The sequence below is a fragment of the Euprymna scolopes genome, chromosome 2, assembly GCF_053919585.1.
Source record: "Euprymna scolopes isolate OS-2025 chromosome 2, ASM5391958v1, whole genome shotgun sequence".
Lineage (NCBI taxonomy): Eukaryota > Metazoa > Mollusca > Cephalopoda > Sepiida > Sepiolidae > Euprymna > Euprymna scolopes.
The window spans coordinates 121,071,153-121,081,823 of record NC_136483.1 but is presented as its reverse complement, the minus strand read 5'-3'; the positions used below and the strand labels follow the sequence as shown (position 1 = coordinate 121,081,823).

Sequence of the window (10,671 nt, the reverse complement as noted above, 5' to 3'; positions counted from 1 at the left end):
TTCTAAAGACTAAAGGCTCGAACTAAGGGAATCTTACACCTAAATGTTTAAGGGTTCACAGTTGAGTATGAAACCGTTCTGGAGACATTTTTTTTTAGTACTGGCACCTTGGTTCTGTTCAGTCAGGTCACTCGGTCGCTGAGTATATCTCCTCTGAAATAATTAATGTTTGGATTTTTCGTTTGGAATTCTTTAAACCTAGTACTTTGAAATTAATGGAATCAATTTATTTTCAATTTATAAAAATTTGCCAACTTTTAACTGTTAAATCATCTCTCAAATATTTAAAGTCTTATTTAAAAAGAAATGTTTAAAAATAATCATATACTTTTCCTAAGTAAGTCCCAAAAGTTTCTTTAAAAATCAATAATTATAGATTTTCTATCTTAGATTAATAGGTGCACTTGTCTTAATAATGATGCATAGATTTTCTTGGAAACAAAGTCTACTTTTAGAGTTATGACTAAAATTAAATTTATCAATATTTTAGAGATATTTTAAGTAAATTTGGTATTGTGGCGACTGAAATGATTCTTCTCTAAGAATATGATAGACAAATAGGAACTTATGTACAAACTGAACCAATAAAAATGTCATGAGAAAATTGGAACTAGTAAAATGGTAAAATTGGTTAAATATGAAAAAAAAATAGGATAAAAAAGGATGGATAAAAGTCTCATAAGTTAATGAAAATCTTGGATGCAATGCATAAAAGGAAAACATTAAGAACTTTGGTAAATCAAAAATAAATCATATCTATATTTAAAAGTAGATGTGGAGTCTCAGCTAATGACCCATTACCTTGCAATCATACCGCAATCTTAGAAATCTGTCGATTATACTAGCATATTTATTCATTTTAATGTTTTCTTCAGAGTTCATGTGTAATACTAAATAGATGCTAACTCCAAAGCATTAATTATGTCATAATCTTAAAAAAAATTATATCGCCTACAAACATTTCTTTTATTATAATCTGTCCCAGTTGTGAATCAATCCTTACGTTAAAGCATAGTACTTGTTCTGATACTATACTTTATTTAGTCTGTCCTTGGTCAGTGAAAGAAAAATTCATCTAAACTGGGGCACATTTTTGCTATGGGAGATAAATTCTGTGCTTTTTACTTTTTAAGGCGATTTCATCTGGTTTTACAATTTTGCTAGTCAGACTTAGAGATAGAAAAAAGTTAACTACCCTAAAAAGTTATGATGGCCCGAAAATGGAGGATCATTTTATGTTTAATTTATATGCGAAACTTATTAATTATAAAGTATTTTTTTCTAGATGTTCACATGTAATTATTTGGAAAAAGTAGAATCACATCTTTAGGAGGGATAGCTGAGTTTCCTCATCTACTTTAGAATATAGATATAATTTAATTTTAATTTTACAAACTTCTTAATGTTGTCCTGGTGCTTACCCATAAAAATACACAGGTGAAAATATCAGTTCCAAATAAATTAACAAGAAAACTCTTTGATATAAATATGTATTAGGCAAAAATAGGTATATACACCAAAAATCTTATCTCCTCGGTTTTAAAAAATGAACCAAATACAAACATAATAAATGCTCATAAACAGAAAATTAAATATTAATAACCTTAAACTTACCTATGCACACATTAACAACACGCCACTATCCCACCCCCCAAACAAAAACAAATCCTGAAAAAAAAATGTACGGGTATCATTTTTTATGTTTCGATTTTTTTTTTTTTTAGCGGCTTATCAAACCTTATATGATATTATTAAGGTTACATTTGGGGCGAATACTTTGACAACCATCCTTACAAAATGGCCGTTAGTCGTTATGTTTGATTTTAGACAAATTATACTTCCTGTGGAGTATTTTGTTTACTCCTCTTTCCCTGACTCTTTATCGACACTGCACATACATTACCTTTGTTTATCTTTTTTTATAGGCAAATTTTTTATGTTAGCTCCACCTTCACACTTTTCTTTAAAATGCCGGCTTTAATAGGTTTTCGACTATGCTGATTAAGAAAATCTTATTTATAATTGGCAGATACAAGTAGTTTTTGAAATATAAGACTTGTATTATGCATTTTTATATCAGTGGCCACCAGATTTGTATGCACGCATAAGCAACAAATTTAATTCTCTCCGACGGACACTGTCCCCCCCCCCCCAATTTTTTTGTTGGTTTATAGTATTTGTGGGTGGTATCCTAACAACAATTATCAACGTATAATTTTGGGGCAAATATTTTGACACCCCCCCCCACACACACACACACAATGGGGAGTCTATTCTGAAAGCCGTTCTTAACATTGGGAGGTTAGGGGAGTCCATTCTGAAAGCCGTTCTTAGCATGAGAAGGTCGGGTGTGTATTCCGACGGCTGTTCTTAACATGAGGAGGTTGAGGTTGGCCAACAACAACAACCATTTTTTTTTTTTTTACATGGAGTTCACCACTTATCAAGGCCCAATGGCCACTCAGGGATAAGGGTTATTGTGTGTACAGTAATCAAAGGGATAGTGTAGCAATAGTATTGGAGAATTGGTAAGGTGTCATTACTTAGGGGGGGGCGGTTTATCAGGAATTTGTTTGTGTTGGACTTGAAGACATCCAGTCAGGAGGGAACCAGGAAAGCGGAACAGAGTTCCACAGGCGTGCAATTCTAAGAAAGAAGCTTTGTTCATGGTATCTACGTTTTGATTTAGGCACAGATAGGGAGTGGGGAAAATTATTGACGGTGGTTTCAGCTAGTCGGGTGTTTTTTGAGAAAGATTGGCGAGGGGGGACCAGAGAATGGAGCTCAGACGAGCACCTGCCATGGAAATAACAATAGAACAATGACAGGCTCGCTATGTCTCTTCTGTGGGAAAGAGGTTGCAGGGTAGAGAAAAGGGCATCCCCCACCAAGACACGGAGTCTATTTTGTATTCTGTCAAGGCAGGATAGGCTGTTTTTAGCAGCCCCCGCCCAGATGTGGCAGCAGTACTCCATCTTTGGACGTACTTGGCTCTTATATAGATAGAGAATTGCATCATTAGTGAGATATCTTCTGGAGCGGTAGAAGGATCCCACCATTTCCCCAGCGACCTTGGCCACAGACTTTATGTATGTGTTCCATTTAAGATCAGGTGTAAAGGTCAAACCCAGGAGCTTGTCAAAGCCTGGAGTCTCCCTTAGACGAGAGCCATCCATTTCAATTGATGCCAGATGGGGATCAGAGCGTCTATGATGTAGAGATAGGAGCTTGGTCTTAGATGCATTAAAGGTAACCAGCCACCTCTTTCTCCACTGTACCACACGCTCAAGATCAGAGGAGAGAGAATCAGAGAGAACATCATCATTTACGGCCTTTGTTGTGTTGCCATAGATGGTCGTGTCATCAGCATAGATGTCAACAAAAGATTTTAGTATGTGTTTTGGGAGATCATTGATGTAGATCAGGAAGAGAATTGGGCCCAGTATGAATCCCTGAGGGACTCCAGCATTAATACTGTGGGCCTCTGATTTCTGCCCATCAACAACTACTCTTATGAGCCTATCTGAGAGAAATGACGATGATAGAGAAAACATTTCTGTTATACTGTAGCTGGAAATCTTGTGTAGTAGGCCTTCATGCCAAACCCTATCGAAGACCTTTGATATGTCGAGAGCAATTGCCCTAGAAATTAAGCCTTTGTCGAGAGATTCGCTAATCCTATGAGATATAACCGTTAGCACATCTGCTGTAGATCTAGCAGAGCGGAAACCATATTGCGTGTCGCTAAGAAGGTTATTTCTGCTGAGGTGGTTGACTACTTCTCTATTTATTGTGGATTCCAGCAACTTAATCATGACACACAGGAGACTTATTGGTCTGTACTGAGAGGGGGATGACTTATCACCTGAATTCTTAAATACAGGGCATACTGATGAGGTTTTCCAGGGTGTTGGAAAGCACTTCTCCTTAAGGCAACGCTTAAGCAGTTTGGAAAGTATGGGGGCAAGTTCTGGTTGTAATTTTTTTAACACTATAATTGGAATACTGTCGGGACCAGTTGCTTTACTGAAGTCAAGGTTCTTGATTAGCTTGGCGACCTCACGCACAGATATTTGTATGTTGCATAGCGTGTTGTCTGTTATAGGAGGGAATATGGGGAGTTGATGGCCTTCGTCACACAGGGTAGAATTTGCCATAAAGTCTTTGGCAAATAGTTTGGCCTTGTCGGATGCTGTCGAGATGACCTCTGGTCCATTGATAATGGTTGGGATAGAATGCACGTTTCTGTTCAGGATTCTATTTGCTATTTGCCAGAACTGGTGGGAACCAAGCCGCTGCTCAGTTACTTTGGACTTAACAGATTGCGCATATAGTTGTCTTGCATTTTTTATTACTCTTTTACAGTGGTTGCTGGCGGTTCTGAAAGCAGCTTTAGTTTCAGTGCATCTATTACGTTGGGAGCTATGGAAAAAGTGATTTCTGTGTGCAGTGGCAGCAGCACATTGGGGGGAGAACCATGGCTGGCTGTTAGGTTTTTGTTGGAATTTTTTGGATGGTATGAATTGGTATATAATTTTTTAAAGGGGAAGGGATGATTCCACTGGGCAACACTGGTTAACGGGTCCTGCTAGTATTTAAATAATTTATGTTAATAATCTTGTAAAAAACACAATTTATCTTCTTTCACAGAAGAAATTCTGGTTATATGCTCTTAAAATGCTATCCTGTTAGAAATGGGTGATCAACTTATGTTAAATTTATATGCGAAACTGATCTCTCACTCTAAATTCTAAATTGTTTTACCCAAGTTTTTCAAGATATTCAAATGTAATTGTCTAAAAAAGTAGATCTATCTGTTATTTTGGGGGACGGGAGCACCTTAGAGTTCTGTGGGAACCTTTTCTAGTCTCACACAAAAACACGCGTTCACATCTCAAGCTATATTACTTGTCACATACATACACGCACACAAACATACGCGCGCACGTCCACACACGCACATATATTCACGTTCGCGTACATACACTCACATTCACGTGTATACACACACACGCTAACGTATGCACAGTGGTCGACGTCACTTCTCTTTCAAAGGAAATCCACACATGCGCAAAAGACCACCGGAAACAATTATAAAAGCAAGAGACAAGCTGTTTCCAGCCCTTTTCAATTTAGCTCTCAAGCTGAGCGGTTGTTGGACCATTCGCCCCCCCTCCTTTTCAGGGCGCCCATGCGCGTCACGTCCCCTGCTACTATGTAGGGGGCACAAGCTAACAGACAGTATGTACACTTTATACATTTTCTATCTCCATGGCCTGGATTGACTTTTTCTCATTCTCTCTCTCTCTCTCTATCTCTCTCTATACTACAACAGACTTTCCTCCTCACCAGTAAACAGCGAGAGACGAACGTGGACATGAACACATGTTGTACCCTTTTTTTTCACTTGTTTCTTCACGAAATAAATCCTAGTTCGTTTAATTCAAGTAAACGTATTGTTCGTTCCTTCCTCAAAGCAATTTATTTTTCCTTTCCCAATTTCTCCCATTTTTCCTATTTTGTACGACTGGTGGATGTATAATATATCCACCAGTCCACAACAGTTCTCATCTACAAATTTACCAACTTTTCCTTAAATCATTTAATATTAAAATAGTATTAAATATCCTTTAACGTTTTCTTGTATAATGTTAAAAATATATAAACTGTAGAATGTATTGTAATGAAATTATTTGCCTAAATATTAACAATAAAACCGTTCCCTATTAAATTAGAACTGAAAAATATGCTTGAAGGTGGAGGGGGGGGGCATATTTTTTCAGTTTCAATTTCATAGGTACCGTTTTTGTCAAGAAAACCCGACAAAACTAATGCAGAAAAAAACTGTTAAAAGTCAACTTTTCTTTAATTTTCAATTTGGCCTTTTTTATCTAAAAAAGGCTTTGCTGTTGAATTTAGCTTTTTGGGGCCTTTTTTCCTGAAAAATTTGCCTTCAAATATTTATTATAGTCTGGCAACCCTGGAAGATCTGGCAGTACCAGTGTCAGGTGAAAACCGCGAGGTGAAAAAAATAATGGTCCGTCAACCAAATCGTACTGAAACAAATTGTTAAATATTTGGACACAATTTTATTTTTTTATGTATACTTTACAAACATAATTAATACTTGGTTCAAATTTTACATAAAATAATAAATAAAATCCTACAGTCTTACTGTTTATGTTTCTTTTTGCTCACATTGTTTTTTCAATGATATGAATTTTTTTAGCATTTACTTTATTAAATACTAACCTGGGTGCCTGGCGTTGCCCGGGTGTTTGGAGGTGTGTATTGAGCAAAACAAAAAAAAAAGTGGTAGTAGGCGGGCAGGCTCGAACCCGTACCGCGAGAGAGTAGGCCAGTGAACATGACAACGTGACGTCATTACCAGATCAACGTAGGTAAAGGCATAAAAGCGCCTAAAATGTCCGGTGTTCAACCATGTGGCCATAAAAAATATTTTTCGTGCCTTATATTATGGTTGTTGTGATTATATGTTTTTTTATTCTCCTAAAGAAAAAAAAACAATTTTCCATTTAGATTATCATTACAAGAATCATAATTGCACATTTAGGTGTATCAGAATTTTGGGGGAATTTTTGACACCCCTAGCACGAAACTGCGAAAAAAATATTTAAAAAAAAAACTCGTAATTTCTCTTTTAAAAGTGGGTTGTTTATTTTCTTTATGGGTTATACTTCCAAAATAAACTATTAAAGTTTTATAAAAAGTAATAAAAATATTATTTTTTATTTAAAAAAAAACAGTGTTTACAAAGTGCCGGCGCGCTTTCATGCTGCCATTTTTTTACACAATGAAATCAATTGAATTTTACGAGTTAAATATTTTTCAATTTTTAAACTTTAAAAATCCATCAAAATTTTTCTATTGGTTCAATTTTTACGATATTTTCAGGGTCAATGTGAAATTTTATGCCCTTTCCAATAAACCGAATATAATATTCTAGACAAACGTTTTTTTTTTTAATCCCATCCCCCATTTTTAAATGTCTATTTAAATTTAAATAATTAATTAATGTACCAAAGTTTTATATATCACAAATTGAAGATAAAAGATCAATAAATAATATATTGTAAATTAAAACAAAAAAAAAGAAGTGTTTTCTGAAAATTTACCTGCAAAGTCTAAAGTGTAAAAAATTTTTTTTTTAAACCACGTTGATTTTTTTTTTTTTTTTTTTTTTTAGTTGGAAGCCTATGTTCTGCTTATATGGTCCAGTAAGTATTGGACGCTGGCAAGATTTTTTTCTATTTCATTCAATGTTTTCCTTTTTTAGATATTTAAAAAAAAAAAAACTATTTCGTTTGACAAAAAAGAATGAAAATATAATAAATCAAAAATTTGTGTATTTCTTTGAGAAAAGAAAAAAATAAATTTCCTAGAGTGTTTTTTTTTTAAAAAGGCAAAATCTTATAAGTAAAATTTGACTATTATTAAACTATAGGAACACATATTTCTCCAGGCTCAAGACTACACGTCTAACATAAACATGTGGTTTTTATTGTGTTCTGTCCATCCGTAGTTCAAACAAGGACAAATGATGACTTAAAAATGGCGCTTTTTTTCAAACAGTCGTTTAAAAAATTCTTTTATTTAAAAAAAAATGGAATTTAAAATATAAATACGGATAAATTCTGAACAATGAAGAATGGAACTAAATATTCAATAGTATTTTAATGGTAAGTGATTTTTTTCGAATTTATATCGATTTTTTATAACGTAAGAAAGAAAAATTTCGTTGATTTTCTTCTAATTTTTTTTTACAGAAAACCGATTTAAAAAAACAAATATTGCATAATTTGCTATTAAACCTGCTATTTTTAAAAAGATTTGGTCTTTGCTCCCTTAATTGAAAAAAAAATTAGGGTTTGAATTCCATTTTTCAAGTAGTTATAAGCTTGTAAAAATAGGAGGTCGAATTATTCAATATTTTTTCACACATTCTTAACATCGGTTTCTATTGCACATTGGGATAATTTTAATCTAACAATATATAATGGTAAGTGAACTTTTATTTCTATCGAAGGAATTTTATTTCTATCAAAGGAAGTCGAATATTTCATTTTATTTTATTTTTTAAACTGCAAAATGAACAATTTTTATATGAGAATATTTTTCATTCCGTTCTTTAAATAATAAATAAAACTTTTCATTGAGCATTTCCAAATATTTTAAACTTAGAAGCATTTTCCATGACAGTTTTTTGCTTTATTTTTGTTGTTGTTTTGTTGTTTTGTTGTTGTTTTTTTTAACTAAAACGCTCGATGAATTCAATATTTTATTTCTTTGAAATATATTTAAAACTTAAAAGTTTTTGTTTGTTTGTTTTATAACATTTTATCTGTAAATAATTTACATGACTGAAATGGGAAATAAAATAGGAAATTCTCTATTCTCTCCTGAAACATACGAACACAAATTCATCTTAAAAATTCATTAATTAATCAGTTTTAATTAACGTTTTGATATGAACTACAAATAAAGAGTACATTAAATTTTAGTTAACATATTTTCTTGTGTTTTATCTTATAAATAAATGTTGTATGTACCGTGCTGAAATAATAACGTTATTTAGAAAGTCATTCTTAACAGGAGGGGAGGGGGTTTCTAACTATTCTTCACTTTCACCTAACAATTTAATGAAAACAAAAGATACCATAAAAATTTAATTTAACTTGAAAATCCTATCTAAAATATAGCACGGTGCATACACTGCACAAGCACCATTATTATTATTATTATTATTATTATTATTATTATTATTATTACAATAATAAAAAAAAAAGTACTTCACAGGGAATGCAGACCCTGCATAAACGGGTTTTAATTTAATAGTTGCTCCTTAAAAAGCGCATACGCAAAAGGTTTTCATTGGTTTATTTAATCAAGAAAACTTTTTTGAAGGTACTATTTGAGACAAAAAAAGGCCAAAAGCATTATTTGAATATGTATAAAAAATAAATGTAACAAAAAATTTAAAAAATAGTATGGAAAATATAATATAATAATAAAAATAAATTAAAACAAAATGAAAATAAAATAAAAACAAGCATGAAATAAAAGTATGAATCAAATTTAATTAAAGAAATATAAGAAATTCAAAAAATAAAATACATGTTCGATTACAAAAAAGTGTATGAGATATATACGAAGAAAGTGAAAGAAAACCTCAGGGACAAGTCATTAAATTAAAACCTGTTCACGCAGGGTCCACGTTTCCCGTGAAGTGCCAAAAAAACTGTAGATGACACCAACTGGCACCACACCAACTAGTTACGAAGGGTCAGGGAGGATGGAACGTCCGAAGTGGGAGAATACTAACCAGACCTCCACTGGAAGTGTATAGTACAAATCTAGTACCTTGGGTAGGCATTTTGTCATCCAAACCACAGGATAAATTAATAGCCGACGCCAATGAGAAATCAATGGCAAATGGCTGTTGCGTGCAATTATCTGCATGAGTGGTCAAGAGGTGGAGAACATTGGAAATCTAGGGAAACTTGTTGTCACTCAGTCTCCAGCAAATGCCACAGGTTACTGCCAGTGAGAAATCACTGATGATGGCCTGTGAGACAACTCCTAATGAGTGAAATAATAATAATAATGTCCCTTCCCAAATTCACCACCACCCTGATTTAATATCGTAGATGTTTACTATATTTTCTTAGTTTTTAATCAATGTTCACATTATAGTATGATTGTCTTTTAGTAGTTATGTGAACTTCATTTTCGTATTCATGTTGAAATGATAAGTAGAGATAAAAGAAGAATAAACAGGAATGCCTTTCGTAAAGGTTTTATCAACTTAAAAGTATACACGTGTTTTCGAGAAATCAATATGGCGGAATCCTTAATGCCGGCCAAGGGGAATAACTACGATCCTTTATTTCCAGAAGAGTCAAAGCAATTTATTCTAACATTTTCCCCTTCAACAATAATCAAGTATGGAATTACAGAAGTTAAATTTAGTCTGTTCAGTACAAGGTTAAGAAGTTCTTATATTTACTTGGAAATCGTCGCATTCTGGACGATCTCCGCACTGACTCACAGGGATTTTGGTCCTCAGCATCCACATCTTGGGGAGCATGGATATTTTCAGGATCAGGAAAGAGATTCTTCTCCTTCACGTAGGTATTGTCTTCGTCAGTTGGTGGTTCTTTAGGGGCTTCAGGGCTTGCAGGATTGTTTTCATTGTGTTGGTCTTCTTGATTTGAGGAGTTAGGAGCCAGGTCTCGCACATTGACAGTAGTTTCCACATCAGAGGGTAGTTGTACATGAGCATAGTAGGGGTTGATGTCTAATAGGGTAGCAGGGGTTACTGGAGGGTCGAACTTACTAGACTTAGTATGGTTTCTGACATATATTGGGCCTGGTTTCGCCCAAGTGGGAACAGAAATTCCGGAGGAAGATTTACGACTATATTTGAACATTCTGTCATGAAGAGTCATATTAGTGGTAGTGCATAGTAACGACCTAATTGAATGGAGAGCGTTTAGTAGTATATCTTCCCAATGGGGCAGTTTCATGTTGCTAGAGTGTAAGGTCGTTTGGATGGCCTTCCATAAAGTTTCATTGAGTTTCTCAACTTGCCCATTACCCTCAGAGTGGTATCTACTTGTTTTAGAGGTGGCAATACCTTTGCCACGTAAG

The 10,671-nt window shown here is 34.0% G+C and overlaps 1 protein-coding gene across 1 annotated transcript in view; it reads left to right on the top strand.

The window, feature by feature from the left end:
- The first annotated feature begins 7,219 nt into the window (after positions 1-7,219).
- Positions 7,220-10,671, top strand: part of LOC145295662 (borealin-like) — an 86,093-nt gene continuing 82,641 nt past the window's right edge. The window contains exon 1 of the mRNA XM_080141486.1: positions 7,220-7,238. The gene's annotated coding sequence lies outside the window, so the exon portion shown is untranslated. The remainder of the gene's footprint in view (positions 7,239-10,671) is intronic.